Source organism: Anthonomus grandis, chromosome 2, assembly GCF_022605725.1.
Source record: "Anthonomus grandis grandis chromosome 2, icAntGran1.3, whole genome shotgun sequence".
NCBI lineage: Eukaryota > Metazoa > Arthropoda > Insecta > Coleoptera > Curculionidae > Anthonomus > Anthonomus grandis.
In genome coordinates, this window is record NC_065547.1 from 19,717,836 (window position 1) to 19,740,055 (window position 22,220).

At 32.9% G+C, this 22,220-nt stretch overlaps 2 protein-coding genes across 3 annotated transcripts in view; one reads left to right on the forward strand and one right to left on the reverse strand.

Annotated features, from left to right (window-relative positions):
• Positions 1-22,220, reverse strand: part of LOC126750624 (uncharacterized) — a 353,062-nt gene that overhangs the window by 199,502 nt on the left and 131,340 nt on the right. The gene's annotated exons all lie outside the window — the stretch shown is intronic.
• Positions 1-22,220, forward strand: part of LOC126750620 (homeobox protein ceh-37-like) — a 152,390-nt gene that overhangs the window by 109,206 nt on the left and 20,964 nt on the right. Inside the window, exons 7-9 of one of the 2 annotated variants that reach the window (XM_050460274.1) lie at positions 4,598-4,791; positions 4,913-5,014; positions 5,067-5,509. The exons of the other annotated variant lie outside the window; for it this stretch is intronic. The gene's annotated coding sequence lies outside the window, so the exon portion shown is untranslated. Of the gene's footprint in view, positions 1-4,597; positions 4,792-4,912; positions 5,015-5,066; positions 5,510-22,220 lie in introns of those variants that run through there. 2 annotated transcript variants of the gene reach the window in all.

Consider the following 22,220-nt stretch of genomic DNA (forward strand, 5'->3'; position numbering starts at 1 on the left):
GTAACCTGATAGCCCAATGAGCAATAGGTCCTACTGGATCCTTAATGGCAGTTAGCCAGTTCAGACTATAGTGGTTAGTTATGAACGGTCAACTTAGTTCCTCTAATATAGGGTCGTAGTTTCTTGATGGCAAATAAGACAGCTTTTTGCTTAGAGCTTGGGAAAGACAGATGACATGTTGGTTTTCATCGTCTACTTGTGACAACACTTCGACAGCTCCGACAGGACAAGAAAGAACTTACAAGATGGTACTTAACGTTAGCCAACTCACATTCTTCACTTCAGAAAGATTTGTCATTTTTAGGAGTCAAAGAGCTTAAATACGAGACCAAAGACAAAAAAAATTGGGATAAATCTTCTATACGGTCTCGAAAGGAAATGTTTAAAAGACTTAGATTTTTTTCGGAATCCACATGTAGACCTCAGGAATTACATAACCTATAACATGACATAACCTAAATATTTTTTTGGTTCGTACTTAGAAAAACTACATTTTCCATATTCACCATTAAATCTATATTTGTCAATCTGATGATAACTTCTTTCAAAATGCAACAAGACAAACTTCTTAAATTCTACTACAATGGAACGTTGCCAAACTGCGGGAGTGTGGATCAGACCAAAGTTTCAATTTAAAAGGCATTCTTTTAAATTGAAACAAGCCGCGAAAAGGTACAGTAAAGATGGTAAGCGGTTATGAGTTTATTGCAATCGGTATTTGTTAGTAAGCAGATTTTATATAATTTATTTAAAGTTTCAGAAACGTAGGGAGTTGTATAGGCATCAGGGACAGTAACTTTATTTAACGCGCGATAGTCTATGCAAAATCGACGTCTACCAGATTTCCTACGGATCATAACTATGGGAGATGATCAGGGAAAACCAGAAGGCTCTCTCCAGTTGTCATTTGCTTAGTTCATCTAGCATCTTCTCTAGTTCTGCATTCACTTTAGCCCGTAAGGCTCTCTAAAGCGGATAATAACGTTGCTTTATCCAAGGAGAGTCGGTTTTAATAACAAGCTCCATTAAATTTGTACAACCAAGATTTCCACTAGCTGTAGTAAGAGTTTTATTGATAAAGTTGTCAAGGTTTTTTGTTGATAAGGATGATATCCTATGATATCATATATATGATTATCCAAACTCTGTATGGCAAAAATGCTCGGAATGCTATGAGTATCTGACCTAAAATGCCATTCACCAGCAAGAAGATCAGAAATGATTCTTATTTTGGACCAAAAATCTATTCCTAGAATCAAAAAGTGAGGCAAAGAAGGAACGTCCAACATTTCAATAAGGGTGACGTTATTTTGAAGTTCCACAGGTGAATGTCTATAAACAATACCGATAATATCACAAATATTTCCGGTAGCAAATTAGATAATTAGATAATTTAGATAATTTATTATAAAGTCGACACAAGGCCTTAAAATTTTGCAACCAACAGTACTCGTTCTTGAGAACCTTGACTTCATCGACGAATCCCATCCCACAAATAAAACTCGTAGTCATATGGCAAGAATGTATCACGAAGTTATGAAACCAAATCATCCCAATCTTGGAAAATACCAATACGATACCAAAGTAAAGCATCCTTAGTGAAAAGTTCGGGTGCTGAATGAAGAAGCTACTCTTTTGAGGCACGTCTAAATAGTCTAAAGTTTTCTATCCTTTCCAAAAAAGTAGTTAAGTTCCCTACACAGTCAAATTTAATCAAATAATCAAATCTAAGTTTCAATTTGAGGTTCCATTGGCCCTTACGAAAAGGCAAAGCATCACCACATTTGTTGGTCGTAATTTGGAGTATGTAATGGTAAAAACTGTAGCTTGTAAATTATTGTAGCAAGATCCGTCATCGTCGAGTTGACATTGAGTTGGGTTGGTATTTGTGCGAAAAATGTTTCATGTTCAACCTGAAAAAACTAAGTTAGATTTTCCTTAAAAACCAGTTTTTAACAGGCAAGAGGATTGTAACGGATTAGAGCATAGAACGTCTGTTTTCTACCATTTGGGATCTTGAGAAATATCTCAAATTATAATGCTGACTGTGCCCATCTGTTGTCTGGTCGACTATTAGCTTCATTTGCCATTGTGTTCTCCATAACAGGGTCTTCCATTTCTGGCTCAGGGTCCTGAGGACATCGACGCTATTCCATATTAAAAGAAACTTGGTTACCTGAGCTATGACTTCTATGAAAAAGGGTATTTGAGTCATTAGCAAGCTTAGGTAGAGTATCAAATCAAATTAGAATTATTTATTACTAAAAAATAGAAATACGCGTGTAAAATTAATGGATGTAATATTTTTCAACATGTATTATACTATATGGCAAAAGATATCATCCCGATTGCGTTAATGATGAGAAGAATGATCAGGAGATATTTACGGGTTATCATCATCCAGGACAATAAGATCTTTTAAGATACATTAACCTGTTGTTAAATAACATTCCTTTGAGAAGAAGAAATTTTATTAAGGGTGTATTTAAAAACAGATCTAAACAGACCTAAACTGTCAAGCCTTGAATACAATTTATTTTTGAATGTATGATCACCATCAGTCTCTACAGTGACACTATCACTGTACAGCACCGGACAATTTGAGAACACAGTAATTCCTGGTAAAAGTCTTGGGAATACAAAATACTTTACTGTAAGTAAACGTTTTCGAGTATTTTTTATTAGGTACTTTTTATTTTATTGCATTTCACAATTTTATTGCTAATATATTTGATTTTTATTTTTTATAAAAAGACGACAATTTCTTTTTATACCCACTTTTTCAATTTTACAAAGTTTTATTTTAATTTTGTAAACCTATGGTAGTTTTATTTAATTTATATCTGAGCATGAAGTAAGAGAACTCAACGAGTTTATAAACTTTTTACAAAGTATTTCACACGAAGAAATAGTTCCTTTACCTTCAATTACTGTTGACAAAAAGAAACTGAGTCTCGTCATTAGTATGCTTAGATATCAAGCCGATAATATCCCTACTTTCGATGGGAATCCAAGACAATTGAATAGATTTATCAGAGCTTGTGAACATCTTTTAAAAAATTTTCAGGATGCTAATAATATAAACAATCCTATTAATTTAGCTCTTATCGACACAATTTTGATGAAATTGAGAGGCCGTGCAGGCGATCTCATTTGTTCTAATTCCGATCTTAATTCATGGAATCTAGTTAAACATGCACTTTTAACAGCTTTTTTTAGACCAACGTGGTATTGAATGTTTAATTCAAGATCCAATTTTACTAAAAATACGCAGACACGACAATCCTGCTCAATTTGGTACGAGAGTACAAAATGCTCGATCACTTTTATTTTCTAAACTGAACACTACTGTAGCTGATGAAAACGAACGTAGAATAAAAATTGCATACTATGAAGATTTTGCTCTTAAAACTTTCTAAAATGGTTCACCATATCAAATTCAACTTGTTGTTAGACTTCGCAATCCTGATACCTTAGAAAAAGCAATTTCTTAAGTAGTAGAAGAAGAAAACTTTCTTTATTTTTCCCATGGTATAAATATTCAACAAAATCAGTTTAAACCTCCACCGTTACGTTTTTCAAATATTTTTAGAAATTATAGCAACCCCCGACTAACTTCTAATTTTTCTCATAGAAATGCTTCACACGCAACCTCATTACCTCAAAGTGCTTTTAGACCACATCAAGATTTCATAACACATCAAAATATACCCTCGACTTTTCCTCAAGACTGTTAATTTAGGTGACTATTTTCAAAATAGACCCCCACAGCACAACCCTTTTAGAAGCAATAATAGTTCTAATTTTAGATAGCCTTAACCATCCCACGCCCAAATAGACCAAATAATTTTAACCCCCGAGCTAGTTCAATTATTATTAGAAGAAATCAACTTGAAGTCATGGACACAAGTTCTGGAAACATTGTTATCCATAATAATTTGGAATATCCATACTCCGACCCTGAACATTCTGAATATAATTATTTTGCTGCTAATAATTATGATCAGTTTAATGACTCCTATTATAATAATTCTTATAATTTTACCGATTTTGACTATAACAGCGAATTCTTGTCGCCTCCAGCATACAATGCCTTCACAGAAACACAATTCGATGACCGTCAGAGTGGATCACCTCATACTTCCAATGAAACTATTATAAGCCTGATCAGCAAAATTTTCAGGAAAGCAGAGACAACAACCTCATGACGTAATATATGTTAATAGCATCAGATCAGATTTACCGTACGTGTACATCCCAAAAATTAGAGCCTATATATATCTAAAATTAGATTTTTTAAACCGACACCGGTAGTTTAATGAGTCCGCAACTTGCAATGAATTATATATATATGCTATGCTTTTTTATATTATGCTGCTATAATATATATATATTATAGCAGCATAATATAAAAAAAAACAAAGGGACGGCATAAACACAGGTGGCGGGTTGAGTACCCATAACTTTACACGTAACGCATACACTTTTTGGGTTTTTATGAGAAGATAATGAGCCTTTTCTACTGTATCTGTTCGGCGGCCCGAGTATAGGCTTGTTATTAAGTACCTATAATTTTTTTAAATGTATCTATTTGCAGATGTCAGCGCTGGAGGACTGCATTGGGATTTATAGAAAATCATAGTTACACAAAAATTACTCCTGAACAGTGCTACAATCGAATAAGAATTTGTATTTCACAGTGTTTGCATTTCACCAATGAGTATTTTCAAGATAAATTCAAAAATCGTCTTCAATATGATGCTGTTCCAACATTACAGCTAAATAATGGAGGTAAAATATAACAATTATAAGAGCAAGAAAATAATTAAGGAAATTCAAGCATAGCTCTTGATTTTTACTGAAATCAACCTATGTTGAATAGATATAACCATTTCTGAATATTTATTTTAAGGTGATGGCGGAAGTGGCTCTTCTACAAATCCCAATGGCTCTAAACCAATAACAGTGGGTGCATCTATTCAAACGGATTTTAAAATTAAAATTGAAAAAAGAGGTAAAAGATTTTTTTTCTATTTCAATATTTTGAAACAACTACCTCTTTTTAGAATCTAGTACGCAAACAACCTCTTCACTTTTTTCCTCAACTCCTAGAAAAACTGCATTGGAAAAGAAAATAAAAGCCATGGAATAGGCAGCAGAGGTTTTACAGCTAAAAGGCAGCTAGAAACCAACATTACAACGGAGGAAATTTAATTTTTTTTTTAAAGTAATTGTCCTGAACAACTTTTGCAAACTTTGCTGTCTTGCAAAGTTTTGAAAGCCCAGCTAAATTTATTAAATAAATCTCAAAAGGCTCTGGATATTCCGACGAATATAAACAGTTTGCTTTAAGTATTTATTTATTGGGGCTGAAAGCATATATAAAAATGTCAACTTTTATTAGATTGCCATCAAAGTCGACACTTACTAGGAAATGGACAATCTTACCTGGGATTAATGAAGTTATATTTCGTTGAATAGAAATGAGGGCAAGACTCTTAGGAGAAAGAGAAAAAGATTGTATCCTATGTATGGATAAAATGAACAGTTGATTGAATAGAGAGCCAATGATTATGAGCAATCAAATGCTTATTATCATATCTAGCTTTTAATGCATTATAGGTAACTATATAATTTTGGCTTGTCAATGGTGTACATTTAACCAGTAAGTCTTGTCTTTTAAATAACTAACCAAATAATTAAATTTTTCAATATTAGTGATTACTGTGAATCAAACATATCGATAAAGGTCTGCCATGTTTTCAAATCTCCATCAAATACAGGCACAGAAATTTTAGGAAGTTTGACGTTATTAGATTTTGATTGAGTTTGAATTTGAGTACCATTATTTTTTTTCCAAATGTGTAGAAAATATAGCTTAAATTTTAAAATTAGTTTTATTTTTTTTTTAGCTAGATTTAATATTTAGCGGTAATTTAATAACTCGTTGAGTTTTTGGTTCAACGGTTATGCAATAGTTTTGAAACATTTGGTTGAAATTATTAATTTTTTGTTTTGTATTTTCCAAAATTATAGGAATGTGAGCATTTTGTGTGCAAAGTTTAAAGCTTTTTAAATCTATTTTAACATTTAATTGCTTTAAAAGGTCAGTACCATAGTCAGTCATTAGTCTCATCATATTTTTCAGAAAAACTAAATAAGTAAAATATATGAGAACTTTGTACATTAAATATATTAAAAATAGGTATATGGGCAACTTCATTATAAAAGGAATTTTAATTATAATTAAGAGAAATTTATATGCAATATTAACTCGACGCCGATTTGACCAAAAACAGGTTTTACGCTGTATCCACATTTATTTTGATTATGTATATTTTTTTTCCGAGCATAATTGTATTATTCATTGCAGAAATAAATTCTTGGCGAATTCTCACGTAGTTTTTTCTGGAATTCTTTAATATTTTGCTCTTAAGAGTCCGAATCTTATATGTAAATGGTTATTTAAATATTAAAATTAACATTATTACACACAAGAAAGCATATTAACATTCATTCTTATACGCATACTCATACACATCTTCTATTTCTCTTAAAAATGACTGATCAGAAGAAGTTAAAACAATACATTGCGCGGCGCAATATTGAAATAACAAAAATGACAGAATTGCATAAAGTAGCGCAAGCAGCTCTAAGAAATCCTTGTCAGCACTCCATTTTTAAGTGTAGGTAAAAGTTGATTGATGTTATATAAGATAATTTTATGAAAATTCACAACATAATTGTATTAATTTCTGGACAGGAAAATTCTAAATTGGATAATAAAAAAGAAATTTAAGTGAAATTTGATAAAACTAATTTTGAAATTTAAGCAATATTTTCCACACATTTTGAAGAAAATAATGGTACTCAAATTCAAACTCAATCAAAATCTAATAACGCCAAACTTCCTAAAGTTTCTATACCTGTATTTGATGCAGATTTGAAAACATGGTAAACCTTTATCGATTGTTATATATTATTATGTTTGATTCACAGTAATCACTAATATTGAAAAATTTAATTATTTGGTTAGTTATTTAAAAGACAACACTTTCTCTGGTTAAATGTACACCATTGACAAGCCAAAATTATTTAGTTACATATAAGGCACTAAAAGGTAGATATGATAATAAGCGTTTGATTGCTCATACTTACTGGCTCTCTATTCAATCAACTGTTCGAATTCCTCAGCTAGATGCCTCTGCTCCTTTACGATTATTAGTGGATACTTTTTTGGAAAATATCTCAGTTTTGGACAATTTAGGTTGCCGTGTCAAATTCTGGGATTTTATTTTATTTAATATGTTAATGGATCGATTGCATCAAGCGACTGCTACTCGTTTTGATTTAGAATGTGGTTCAGAACTAGTTAAAGATGAAAACTTACATAACAACTTTCAAATACTGTCAGTTTTTTAAATAAACAATGTTCAGCATTAGACACTGTTATTTACTCTAATAGCTCTGTAAAAAGGTCGCAGTATGAGAAATCAAAGACGCATTTTAAACTTAATGATTAAAAACCAAATAAGCACTCTCAGTATAAAGCAAAACCTAGTTCTAGTTTTGTCGTTAATTCTCAACAAAATCAGGGGAATAGTGTAATAAATAAGAAAATGTCTTGTCAGTCTTGAGGATCATCTCATATATAATTGTCTAATTTTTAGTGCAAAAAATCCAGGTGAGAGGTTTTTTCTTATAAAAGAAAAGATATGGCGCACTAATTGTTTGGGTACAAAACACACGTCCTGGCACTGCAGTTCTCGTGCAGTGTGCCAAATTTGCTCTAAAAAAACATCACACACTATTATATATGGAAACTCCTGCAGTCATTAGTAGTAACTCTGGATCTCAAACAAATGTTTCTCTCTCCTGAAGTAATACGTCAAATGTTAAGTGTAACTTTTCCACCAGAGCCTCACTAGTCGCAAATATTTCTAGCACAGTATTATTAGCCACTACTAATATAGAATGCAATGGGTTCATATAAACCTATTTGAGCTCTTCTAAATAGTGCCTCTCAAAGTAATTTTATACACTTGAAATGTTTTAAAAAATTAGGAAATTAAGGTATTCTCTTTCTCTGGATATAAACGGTATCGGTCAAACTTACTCACGGGCTACAGGTGGCGTCTCGTGTACTTTTAAGCTAGTAGGAAAACTCACCCCCTCTTATACCCTCAATTATGTTATTAATAATCATCCTACTGTCTCTCTCCCTCAAGATTATTCTAACAATTTTTCTCATTTATCTCTCGCTGACTCAAAATTTCATGAATCTCGACATGCTCTTGACATGCCCTTAGGTGCTGATATGTTTGGATAATTATTAAGCGGAAATTCTGTCTCTATGTCACTCGATAAGCCTGTAGCACTAGATACCTCTTTTGGATGGATTGTTATGGGTAAAGTTTCTACCTCCCCATCTCAAAATATCGCTCCCTCTAGTAATAATTATTTAACTTGTGTCAATAATCTCGAAGACACTATCAAACAATTTTGGGAAATTAAAGAGGTTCCTGCAAGCTCTCAGGTGTCTTCAAAAGATGTTTTGGTTGAGCAGCATTATGAAAAGACTACTATTGTTGGGCAACATGTTGTTGAACTACCGTTCAAGGTGCCAGAAACCTCCTTTAATGGATTCCGAGATATAGCTCTTTGAAGGTTTTTATCTCTTGAAAAAAAGCTCTTAAAAAATAACTCTCTTTACAATAAGTATAATGAATGTTTAAAAGAACATCTCGATTCGGGACATATGTATAGTTTGAAAAATATTGGATGCTTACGGTCTTACTATATACCTCATCATTGTGTTCTGAAACCAAATAGCTCTACTAGGAAGTTAAGAGTTGTTTTCGATGCTAGCGCACCTGATTTAAATGGGCAAAATTTAAATGTCTTTATGCAGGCCCCAAGCTTCAACAAAATATTGTTACTATTCTTTTAAATTTTAGATTTCCCTCTATTGTTTTTACTGCAGATATAAAGTAGATGTATAGAATTGTGGTAAATCCTAAGAGCACTCCCTATCAACGAATATTGCATCGATTTTCCCCCAATGATCCAATCTAGGACTTTAAATTAAAAATTGTTACTTTTGGCGTTAGCTGCAGTCCCTATTTAGCCATCAAAATCATCCAAACCATGGAGGTAGGAAAAGAATGTTGTAAAGACTATCCGAAAGCTTCAGAAGTATTGAAAAATTATATTTTTGTTGACGATATTTTCTCAGGAGAAAACTCTTTGCAAGATGCATTAAAGTTGCAAAACGATCTCATATTAATTCTTAGGTCTTCTGGTTTTAAATTACGAAAATGGGCCAGTAACCATCCCGATCATCTCTCGCATTTACCTTCCTGTTCCAGGCTATTCGATCCTCTTTCATTTAACTCAAGTGATGAATCTACTTTAAAAAGGTAAGAACTTTCACGGTTTCTTGTTTTACATTCGAAATTGCTTAAAGGGATGAAGCTTGCACTAAGAGAAACTTCACACAGACACAGACACATCAGAACTTGCAAGAATATTTGATCCTCTGGGATCTTTGTCTCCAGTGACAATATCTCTAAAGATTTTAATTCAAAGGCTTTGGAGTAGCGGGTGTGACTGGGATTCCCAGACTCCTCAAAATATTATTGATACCTGGACTAAAATAAGAATGCAACTTAATAATTTATCTCAATTAAAAATTTCTCGCCGAATAATTGAAAATGATTTAGTCTCACCTCCATTGCACGGATTTTGCGATTCTAGTCAGGACACATATTAAGTAGTAGTATACTTAAGAAATTTATACAGGGTGTTTCACTTTTTTGTAGCAGGACTTTAACAGTATTTAGAAAAATTAATTTTAAGGTAGGTTTCTCATATAAATATTGATCGTCAAACTTTTTGTTTCTGAGATACAGGGCGTCAAAGTTTCCCAAAAAAAAAAAGTTTTTATTTTTTAATATCCGAACTATCAAAGATATTGAAATCAAAATTGGTATAAACAATTCTAGGATGAAGGGTCATAATCGTAAATAATGTCATGTTTCTACGTTGGCCAGTGGCGGAGATATGACTAATTAATAATGTTAATGTGACTAAAAAAGTAGCACGCCACTGGATTAAGTCGATTAAACGATCATTTCTAAATAGTGCATTTAATTGTAAACAAAAATGCCCTCTTAATATTTTTTTGTATCTGACTCGTACTGTTGTATCTGACTCGTAATGTACTCGGGTTGTAAAAATCACTTAAGATTTGAAGATAAATTTATTTCAACCGTCTAATAAATCGCAACATAGAACAATACCACAAATACTTATAACTTATTTATAACAAACAACAGATTACAAGAACACAAGAAATAATTAACAAATTTAAAGAAGGTGTTCGAAATGTGAACCATTTTCTGCAATACATAATTCACATCGACGAATAACCGAACGTGAAATGTTATTTAAAAATGATACTATTTCATTACAAGCAATCCTAATTCTATTTATAAGGTCATCCCTTGTTGCAACAGGTGTCGCATACACTCTTTCTTTAAAAAATCCCCATACTGAAAAGTCTAAGGGGTTTAAGTCTGGGGATCGTGAAGGCCACGCGACTGACCCTCCACGACTCATCCACCTTTCTGGATAATGGGTATCCAACCAGTTTCGCAAAATTCTCCCATAATGCGCAGGACAACCGTCAAGCTTGAACCAAATCCGTCTCCTTAAATTTAAAGGAATATCTTCCCACATATTCGCATGCTCCCGTTCTAAAAATTCCAAGAAGGCTGTAGCATTTACCCGTGGTGGCAAAAAATATGGTCCAAAAAGTTGATTGTCATAAATACCAATCCTTAACACTAAATTCATGCTGGAAGTTTCTTGGTCGAATTCCATGTGGATTTTCATGCGCCCAAATGTGCTGATTATGGAAATTGACCACTCCACGCCGAGTGAAGCACAACTCATCGCTCCACAACACGTTATTTAAAAAACCTGGAGTATTATTAGCTGCATTAAGAATCCAACGACAAAATGCAGTTCTTTGTTCTTCATCTCCTGGTTGTAATCCCTGAACAGGCTGCAAATGATAAGGACGTCTATGATCTCGTCTTAACACTCGGTAAACACGGGAAGCTGAAATTCCTAAACCAGCGGAAACTCTTCTGATACTTGTAGGATCTCTGTTGAACTCACGCAAAATTTGTTGCCTATTTCTCTCTATTCGAAAATTTACATTATTTTCATTTCCTCGTACATTGCCTAAACCATTCTCAATAATTTGTCGATGGACTCTTACAAATACAGAAGGATGTGGATGCCTTCTAATCGGATATCTGCGCATATATTCCCGGGCTGCTTCTGCGGAGTTTCCATTTGCAACCCATTAAATAAAGTGGATATCCGCTAACTCTTGATTTGAAAACATAAATGGCATTTTGACACAAAAACGATAAGAAGAAATAAACAAATAACACTTTTTGAGAACGCAGTTGCAATTTGACACGATAATACTAATATCACATTTACATTTTATGACACTGTTTTTATTTGATGGCACACTATACAAATTATTAAAATAAATTAATATAAATAACATTTCACGTTCGGTTATTCGTCGATGTGAATTATGTATTGCAGAAAATGGTTCACATTTCGAACACCTTCTTTAAATTTGTTAATTGTTTTTTTGTGTTCTTGTAATCTGCTGTTTGTTATAAATAAGTTATAAGTATTTGTGGTATTGTTCTATGTTGCGATTTATTAGACGGTTGAAATAAATTTATCTTCAAATCTTAAGTGATTTTTAAAACCCAATTTGAGGAGAAAACGGAGTCAGATACGAAAAAATATCAAGAGGGCATTTTTGTTTACAATTAAATGCACTATTTAGAAATGATCGTTTAATCGACTTAATCTAGTGGCGTGCTACTTTTTTAGTCACATTAACATTATTAATTAGTCATATCTCCGCCACTGGCCAACGTAGAAACATGACATTATTTACGATTATGACCCTTCATCCTAGAATTGTTTATACTAATTTTGATTTCAATATCTTTGATAGTTCGGATATTAAAAAATAAAAACTTTTTTTTTGGGAAACTTTGACGCCCTGTATCTCAGAAACAAAAAGTTTGACGATCAATATTTATATGAGAAACCTACCTTAAAATTAATTTTTCTAAATACTGTTAAAGTCCTGCCACAAAAAAGTGAAACACCCTGTATAAAGATGGCTCGATAAAAACCAATTTTTTTATTTCAAAATCAAAGGTATGCCCTTTAAGAAGGATTTTTATTCTCCGCTTAGAGTTATACGCAGCCGTATTACTCTCAAAAGTGGTAACTTATGTTTTGGGAGTGTTCTCTAATAAAATTAAAATTAATGAGACTTTTGCTTGGACAGATTCAATATTTGTTGTTTATTGGATAAAAAATGAGCCACGAAAATGGATAATCTTTGTCGCAAATAGAGTTGCTCATATCCAAGAATCAATTTTTCCCTCTAAACGGCATCATGTTATTTCAGAGGATAACCTTGCTGACCCAGGTTCCAGTGGTCTTTTTCCCTTGGATTTACTTACTTATATTTTATGGGGGGCGAGGCCTCTTTGGCTTACTCAACCTTATTCTAATTGGGCAACAAGCAATTTTGAACTTCTCGAACCCTGCGAAGTATGTCGCATTCAATGCTAATCGGCATTTGAGACTTCTTTTTTCTTTGCACTAATAATTAATCAATTTTCTTCTCTGACACAAATTCAAAACATTGTTTGTTACTTAAAGAGGTTTATTGATTATTTTAAAATTCAACCCTCAAATCGCAAACATGGAATGTTTTCAATTTTTAAGTTGGAAGAATTCTTGCTCCTCCTCATAAAGTTTGTTCAACGTGAATGTTTTTCAGTTAAAATACACACTCTTAAATCTAAGGTATTTCGCAAACTCACCCCATTTCTCGATAAAAGAGATATTTTACGTGTTGGCGGCCATAATAAAAATAGCAAAATTGATTTTAATCAAAAACACCTATTACCTTCCAATAATCGCTTAACAGATTTAATTATAGAATATACTCATAAAATTATGTTACACCCTGGCTTAAAGTCCAGTTCAGAGATCTATTAGAATCTTTGATGTGTCGCAGATGCCGCACTAACTAGTCCGTGCGCCTATTTCGTATTTATTGTCGCATGATATACATGTTTAAATGGCAGAATTCTATACAGTTTATCTACGAAATCATTTTAAATATACGTAAAACGCCATGTTTTATACTATTTTTTATTTTTCTTTCGAGAATGTCAATTTTTAGAAAGAAAATAATATAAAAAAATTGATCGCGGACTAAAATCCGAGCATCTTACAAAATATTTTAAATGCTTCCAGCACTTCCAGCACAAGACAGACTTCTCACTTCTCGTCTCTTTTTAGCCACTATAATAAACAAAGATAAAAGACCTGCGTTCTGGCGTTTCCTACTTTAGGCTGTGCAAGTGATTGTGTATCTCTCTCTATCCCACTGATTTTAAGGATTACGGGGCCATTCCCAAATAAATTTTTGGGCTCTTTTTGTATTACTTTCGTCGTGTTTTTAAAGAGATCATTAAGGATGGGTCTATCGCCTTTATAATAGTTGTTGGATGGGTAATTTGGTCTGTATTCGTCTAAATTTGTTGCAGTTTTTACTGTGAGGAAGTGTGTTTTTTTATTTTTGTTTGTGGATTTGTTTTGGTAATATACCTAAGGACCTTAAAATGTTTTGACCCTAGCAAAATAGGTAGGAAAATTTGGCGAATGACGAGGAAAGCATTTGTGCGGGCTATAGAGACCGTGGGTGTACAAGAAAAACAATAACATTTGTGATGAAACAATAAGAATGATCTGGACAGTGATTTAGACTTCATAGTTCTGATATTTCATTTTCAAGTATTGGGAAAGCAAAAAGAAGCAAGGGAAGTAGAAACTACAGGAGAAAATAAAGCAGTTTTAAAACGTAATTGTTTAAGTACAGACGCCAAACAAATTTATCTAAATGTCTATAACACTCTAAGGAATGATCCTCAGTTCACAAATGATTGTAGTGCTTTGCAAAAAACAGCGTTTTTAACAGGGGTTCCCTATAGTACAATATGCTATTTTGTAAAAAAAGGGATTGAAAACAGAAAACAAAGAAAAGATGCAGGACAATCAAAGAGACTTCACACGGATTTCGCTGAATTGCTAAGGGAAGGTGTGTGTTCTAAATACAAAAACAATGAGGTTCTGACCATAGAGATGGTTAAGGACGCTTATCGGCAAGGGACAAACATTTCTCAGTGTCAACCTTGCCTAGATACCTGATAAAACTTGGAATTAAGCTTAAGATGGTTAACAAAAGAGCTGCTGTTGTGGAATTGTCAGGTGGTGTATAGAATATTTGGAGAAAATTTAAAAAATTTGGGAGGAAGAAAGATCCATATATTATTTAGCCAAAACATGATATGATATATTTATGATTGATGTATGATTTCCATTCTCTGGGAAAAAGTCCCTTTTTTGCTATAGTAAGAAAACCATATTATTAATAAAACAAGTTTAAAGTTTTGTTTTTTTCAGCTTACTAGCCTGTTGTCATTCAGCGACATAATAAAGATTGCTTCTTCCTCCATTCTCTGAGAAAAAGTCTCTTTTTTTCCATAGTAAGAAAAACCTATTTTTATTAATTAAACAAGTTTAGAATTTTGACTTTTACAGCTTACTGCCCCTGTTGTCCTTCAGCGACACAATAAAGTCTGCCTCTTCCTCCATTCTCTGGGAAAAAACCCTTTTTTGCTATGGTAAGAAAAACACTGTTTTTATTAAGAAAACAAGTTTGAAATTTGGATTTTTTTTGTCCACGATTTTTCTTACAGAGACACTATAAAACCAGTTTAATTATTTTTTTTATAGTTACTGCCACGCTTGTCCTGTCCCAGAGAGGCTTGACTACTTCTTTCATAATTCACAGGATGAAAAAAGGCTATTTTACATCTGAGTTGTAATTATTAAAAGAAAAATATTGTACCTTTATTATTATTAATTAAATTTAAAAATTATTTCTGGTACTCGTGTACACTTTTTAAATCTGTTTTAGTATCTTAAAATTTAGTGTTTTATATAAGATTTTTAGTTTTTAGAATAAGCATTTATTTTTGTTAATTTTTATCTAATCTCTCCTATTATGCACAATAACTAAATATGAGGCAAACAAATTAATAAATATTACATTCAGTATGTAAAGTGTGTTTTTTTTTATAAGTAAAACTTGTGTCTTTTACACGCATAAGATATAGAGAGCTAGGTGATTTTTATTGTAAAAGTTTATTTAAAAAAATATGCTTCCATTTTTCTGACTACATAATTACTTTTTATCAAAAGATGTTGGTACTAAATATACATATACGTTATTATAATAATATATTATAATATGTATAAATTTAAAAAAAAAACAATAATACTGGACATTGATTATGCCAGCCAAACCCGTTAATAATAACCATCAAATAAAAATAAATCTCAATACCCAAAAAAAGGAAATATATAAAATTTAAACACAAACTAAAATATTTTACACTTTTGTATAAAAAGGTAAATCTTTAATGCCTTAATCCACAGAATAAATGGGCCTAAGTAATTTGTGCCATCTATTTTCTCATCATTTATTATAAATACCCCACTGATGGCGCTAAAAACTAAACTCATTAAATTAAAATTTTTGGTTAAACAAAATAGTACGTGGACGTCTTAAGTCAAATTTTATGAATAAAATGTATATATTTCAAACATTTATTTATTTGATGGAATGATTAAATATCGCGTAGAATATTACTTTATGACTCTTTCCACATAACATTTTGTGATTTAAACATGCATGCCATGTGACAATACAAGCAACACCGGCACGCGGACTATTCGCAGCATATCGAAGACTCTAATAAGTCTAATAGAACTCTGAACTGGACTATACAAACTCTTAAATATATTCTCTCCCAAAAATGTTGGATTATGACTCCAAAACGTACCATTCGTCGAATCATTTCAGATGTCATAAATGTTTTCGGTCTAACCCTACACCAATTCATGGGTGAGACTGTTGATTACGCCGGACTCTTCTCTATAACCTCAAGCCGTGTTAGAGGTGCTAAGGTTTTAAAAGCACATGTTTGTCTTTTTATATGTATGACAACTAGGGCTCTGCATATAGAGCTTACTTCAGACATGTCAAGCACTGCATTTTTGGCGGCCTTGCACCGTTTTATTGCTCGGAGAGGTAGGGTGAACCATATTTATAGTGATAATAATAATAGTAAAGAAACTTTACCGGTGCATGGAAAGAAATTAGTTCTTTTATGCATCTCGCCTCACAAGAAGAAAAATTGAATGGCATTTTAATCCACCCTATGTTTCAAATTTCGGAGGTTTGTGGGAAGCAGGTGTCAAATCAGTAAAAACACACCTTGTTTATGTAATTGGTTTGCAAACACTCACATTTGATGAACTCAATACCGTCCTCATTTAAAAAGAAAGTGTTCTTAACTCTCGCCCCTTATGCCCTCAGAACTCGGGCCCAAATGATTTTAAGGTTTTGACTCCAGGACATTTCCTAACCCTCGCTTCTTTAAATTCTTTAAATCAATATTGGTCGTCTTTCACGCTGGTAATTATTGCAACAACTTCATCAAAGCTTTTGGGCCAGATGGCACACAGAATATTTACATACTCTAAGGCAACGCAGTAAATGGACAAAAAATAAAGTACATATAGTACGAAACACTTTAGTCTCAATGGGCTTGGAAAATTTTTAAAAATATATATATATTTTCCCAAAAATAAATACAGCATAAGTTTATAAGAACAATGACGTTTATTTCAAGTTGTTAGGGTAAGTATTTGCAAAGTTATAAGGCTGCTAGTCTGGGGTTTTTTATACCTCCCGAGATTCCGTCCCAATTATGCGCTACGTCATAGACGCCGACGCGACGGTGTATTATAGAGCGCTCGCTAGCCAGCCATCCACAGCCTAGTACCCAGGCGTTATTCTGACAGGGTGGTTTTGTTTGTTGACATTTTGACTTTTAACTTTTATTATTGACGTATTTTGCTTGTTGGCTAATTACAATGGAGCAGGGATTTGGTCGTGGTCAGTCAGACAACTTACCCATTATATAAACGTAAATATTTTAAAACTATAAATTCTATTCAAAAATAATTTAAAATAAACTTTTACTTTGACACCCTGTTTTACCCAAAAACTAAGCATTTTTGTTAGACAAGGAAAATGAGTGGACCTGTAATAACGCACCTGAAATGAGCTGCTTGCCACCAAATCTGCAAAAATGTCATCTGGCAATTATTTTTCCTACGAAATTTAAATCAAAACACTGAACATCCCACTTTAATGTAATATCCAAAAAGTATAGATTTAACCAAAAATTTTACTTAAAAAAACCAAGAATCTCTTAAAATACACTTAAAAACAAGTAAGCGTGTCACCATAATGCGAGAAAAATTCGGCTCACTTCGTTAACATTTTAAATATAGGCTAAGACCGGTCCAACCATTTTCCTTGTCTAAGGCGTTTTTCGACATAGAACATATGTACATATGAACTTATTAAAATACAATACAATATTTATAGCAGGTATGTGGAGCAGACATTTTGAAAAACACAAACAACAGCAAAAACGTGCATAATAATATTAACAAAGCAGCGTGCGCGGTCGACATGCTAGCGTCGGTCGTCGCGTTCACTTGGGCGTCTGTGACATATCATCTCGGCCGCGTTGATACAAGGAAAAAATTAAACATGGCGTATTTATTCGAACTTTAAAAATTAATAGTGAAGTAACTATAAATGCTAGAGAACTGAAATAAATTGCTAAATTTAAGTTGGAGCCTGCTCTTTTTCACTAAAAAATAATCGAATTGTCGTTTCCAAGCTCATTAAAGAAGATGATTTACGGGTAATCGTAAATCATCAGTAATAAATGGTCTTTGTTCGAGTTAATCACGCATATCCCGGTCGCGATGGCATCACAAGAGTTCACATTAAAAACTAACAAGGAAACTTTTGTTCGCCCAGTGAATAGACTTTGTCCTCTACCAGTCAATTAATTTCTCTTATTACACCCTTATTAAAATTTTATTATTATTTTTATGATATTTTAATTCATGTTCTTATTTCGAAATAAGACATAATTTTTTGTTTTGTTTTGGGGTTTGTATATTGATTGTAAAATTCAGATTTTAAGTGGGCGATATGTTCAGTAATGGCATTAGCATTAGTTGCATTAATTGTTTAAGTACTCATATTAATTTCACTTCCCTCAGTGAATTTTGAATGGCCCCTATATCTAAAAATGTGCCTGCTCGCTAAGACCACAATTTCTCATTCCGCTGCTAAAAATGAACGAGGAACGAGACGTGAGACGAGTGGATAAGCACTTTAAAGGGAACCATTTTCATGTATTCGTCACATTTTGTGTATACTTCACTAGTAGCTCAAACTCTCGTCCATATTATAAATTTTTGGTTTTTTATTTTTTAACCGAGTGCACTCCAACAAATCTACCAGTTTTTTGAAATGATCTTCTACGATAAAACGATTTAATTTTTGGGCTCTTGCTGGATTCATGAATTGAGATCGACGTTTTGATATTCTCGGATGATTTTTTAGAAAAGTCCTTATCCACTCCCTACCAGCGAGACGTTTTTCCTGATTGAAGCAAATTGTTTTTCTACCTAGTTTTCTCTTCACGCTTTGTGATTTAATGTGGTTCCTAAGTGTTCCTAAGGTAAACTAATCTCGTAAAACCTTGGCAAAGTAATCGAAAATACCGATCCAAAATCAAAATCCCGGTAACGGGAGTGACGGACAGCTTAAGTGTACATAGAAGAAAGGAATCAGCCTATGGTATGTTAATTTTTTTATCCTTTTCTCTCATAAATTTATTGCTCTCACCCCCACAGGTAGTAACATCCGATGAAGTCAACCCAAATCCAGATAAAATATTTGCAATCCAGAAATTTCCAATTCTGAAAAGTCCAAAGGCAATTAAAACCTTTTTGGTCTTCTAGGCTATTACAGACGTTTTATTTATTTCGCAAAAATTACCAAGCCAACAGGCTACTTGAAAAAAGACGCAAAAGTGGTCCATTCCCCAGAATTCGTCAAATCGAAGATTTCGATCGAGACAGATTTCGAAAAACCTTTTGTTCTCACCACAGACGCAAGTAATTTTGCAATAGGAGCCGTTTTGTCCCAAGTTCCAAATAATAAGCTTGTTGCTTATGTAAGTCGCACCCTCAATGATAGTGAATCTAAATATTCCATAATTAAAAAAGAACTTCTCGCTATTGCTTGGGCATGCAAATATTTCTGCCTCTATCTTTCTGGGAAAAGATTTAAAATCTATAGTGACCATCGTCCTCTTGTTTGGCTTTTTAGTCTCAAAAAACCAACTAGTAAACTCATTAGATGGCGTCTCAAGCTTGAAGAGTTTGATTAAGAGATTAATTATAAAAAAGGCACTCAAACTACCAATGCCGATGCACTTTCTAGGATCCAAATTAATGCTCTAGAGAATGAAAGCATCATAAATAATCCTGGTGAAGTTAATAACCATATCCTAGATTTTTTGCGAAATGTGGCTGAAAATCTCTTTGAAATACATGATAATCCAACGAATTATGCCCACCCTTACCCACCCGAATCTCAATACTTTGACCCACAACCGCCAACAAGTACATTCAACTCTAACACGACAAATAATCTTAATGAAAATCAACTTATAAATAAACCTCAAAAAATCAATGTTATACAAGATTTTATCATAAGACCTATAAACAATAGCACTGACGGAGGTATCATAGATAATACACCAATTGCCATACAATGGCAACGCTACATACATGTAGTGAGCCTGATAAGCTTAGTTGTTTCAAAATATTGAAATAGGAAAAAAAATGCTTTACCTCTTTTTTCAATTTCAACTTCAAAATCGGTTTAAGTAGATGCATCCACTGTTATTGGTTTAGACCCATTGGGATTTGTAAAAGAGACACTTCCGCCATCACCTTAAAATAAAAATTTGGAAATGGTTATATCTATTCAACATAGGAACATTATAGTATAAATCGAGAGCTATGCTTGAATCTTCTTAATTATTTTCATGCACTAATAATTGTTATATTTTACCTCCATTATTTAGCTGTACTGTTGGAACAGCATCATATTGAAGACGATTTCTGAATTCGTCTTGGAAACACTCATTGGTGAAATGCAAACACTGTGAAATACAAATTCTTATTCGATTGTAGCACTGTTCCGGAGTAATTTTTGTGTACCTATGATTTCCTATAAATCTCAATGCAGTCCTCCAGCGCTGACATCTGCAAATAGGTACATTTAAAAAAATTATAGGTACTTAATAACAAGCCTATACTCGGACCACCGAACAGATATAGTAGTAAAAGCTCTTCTAAAAAAATCTTTCTATAAAAACCCAAAACCTGTGAAGCATCTTACGGGTACTCAATCCGCCACGTTACGTTGTTCCTGTGTTTATTTTTATATTATGCTAAGTAATCAATATGTATTTATAAATATAACCCATTTTTACATTTTCAATTAGAACTAGATTAAGAGTCAATCAAGTTAGCTTGTAAGTTAGTTTGTAACGTTCTCAATAAAATTGTCTTTTTAAAAAGCAAATACCGGGAGTAGTCATTTAACAGACAGAGTCGGTAGTTCGGTCTTTCCAATAGGACAAAAATCGCCGTTTTGGGTCCGTTTCTATGGTTTGAAGACCGCTACATCCCTGGAGGCTTAAAGGAAATTGCAGAACCTTTTAAAGGACAAAAATCGCCTAGAGCACCTGCAGTCTATCTGAGTGATCACTATCACTGTACAGCACCCGACAATTTGAAAACACCTAGATTTAAGTCCTGGGCATACAAAAATCAATTTCCTTTAGGAAAAATTTGGCTATAAGAGCTACCAGATGAAAATTTTGGCAAGATTTGTGATGGATGTAATTTTATAGACTAAGCCCGCTCACCCCGTCATCCCCTGATCCGAACCCTTTCGTCTATAGAAAGATTACGTAAAATTATAATAGTAAATTATTTTAAATATAAATATAGAATGTATATCAAATTAATAAATTGTAAATATACATATACTCGACTTACCCAGTAAGGCACAAAAGGAAGGTAAGAGAGGTTTTGCAGCTTTATGATATACACGTGCCTTTAGTTGCACTGCTAATTTGCTTCTCGTCCGTAGTCGTATTGTCCGCACACATTTTTGGCGGTGTTTTTTCTTAATCTGCCTTCGCATCTCTCTCGCACAGGTAAAGTATATTGTTTGCATATTTTCGAATAAGAATTAATACGGGAGAGGATTGATAAGAAGGAAGTAAAATAGGTAATGGAATACAAAGGCAGATCGAGAAGAAAATGTAGGTAGTTCAATTTAAGTATCAAGTAAAAATATCAAAAAATGAAACCTTAAGTGCAAGAAATACTTAAGTAATTAATATTTATATAAATTATAATTAAATTAATATATATAAATTATGTAAGAAATAAAATATGAACACAAACGTTCTAATTTACTATATGCTAAATATTCAATTTATTTGTAATAGTGAGGACAAAACATTTACTGTAAGTAAACGTATTCCTTTTATCCATTTTTTTTAATCCTTTGGTAATATTTGTATTTGTTTTCTAGTATTTTTATTTTATTGCATTTTACAATTTTATTGCCAATATATTTGATTTTTATTATTTATAAAAAGGCAAAAAATTCCTTCCTTTCCAAACTTTTTACAAAGTATTTCAAGTATTGAATGTTAATTGTTTGGCTCAAAGGAGTTGATGCCCATTTGATCTTCTCATAAGTCATAACTTTTTTGACAGCTTCCTAGTCCTCTCGACCTGCTTTATTTTGACGTCGTTCTGTGCTGTCCTAACTGCCAGCTTTGTTGTCTTTTATAATGCACCCAGGAAAATGTACCCGAAAAAGTTCGGTCAGTGTTTCTTTTCCTGTGGTTGTATACTCACCATCGCCATTGCATAGGGAGCTAATCGTGCAGCCTTGCGACTTGGAGTACCTTTTGGAGTATAGCAAATTTTAGAACGCTTTCCAGTTCCTCGCACTACTTCCTCCAAGAGTTCCTTTTTGCCTGCCTTAGACCCTTATT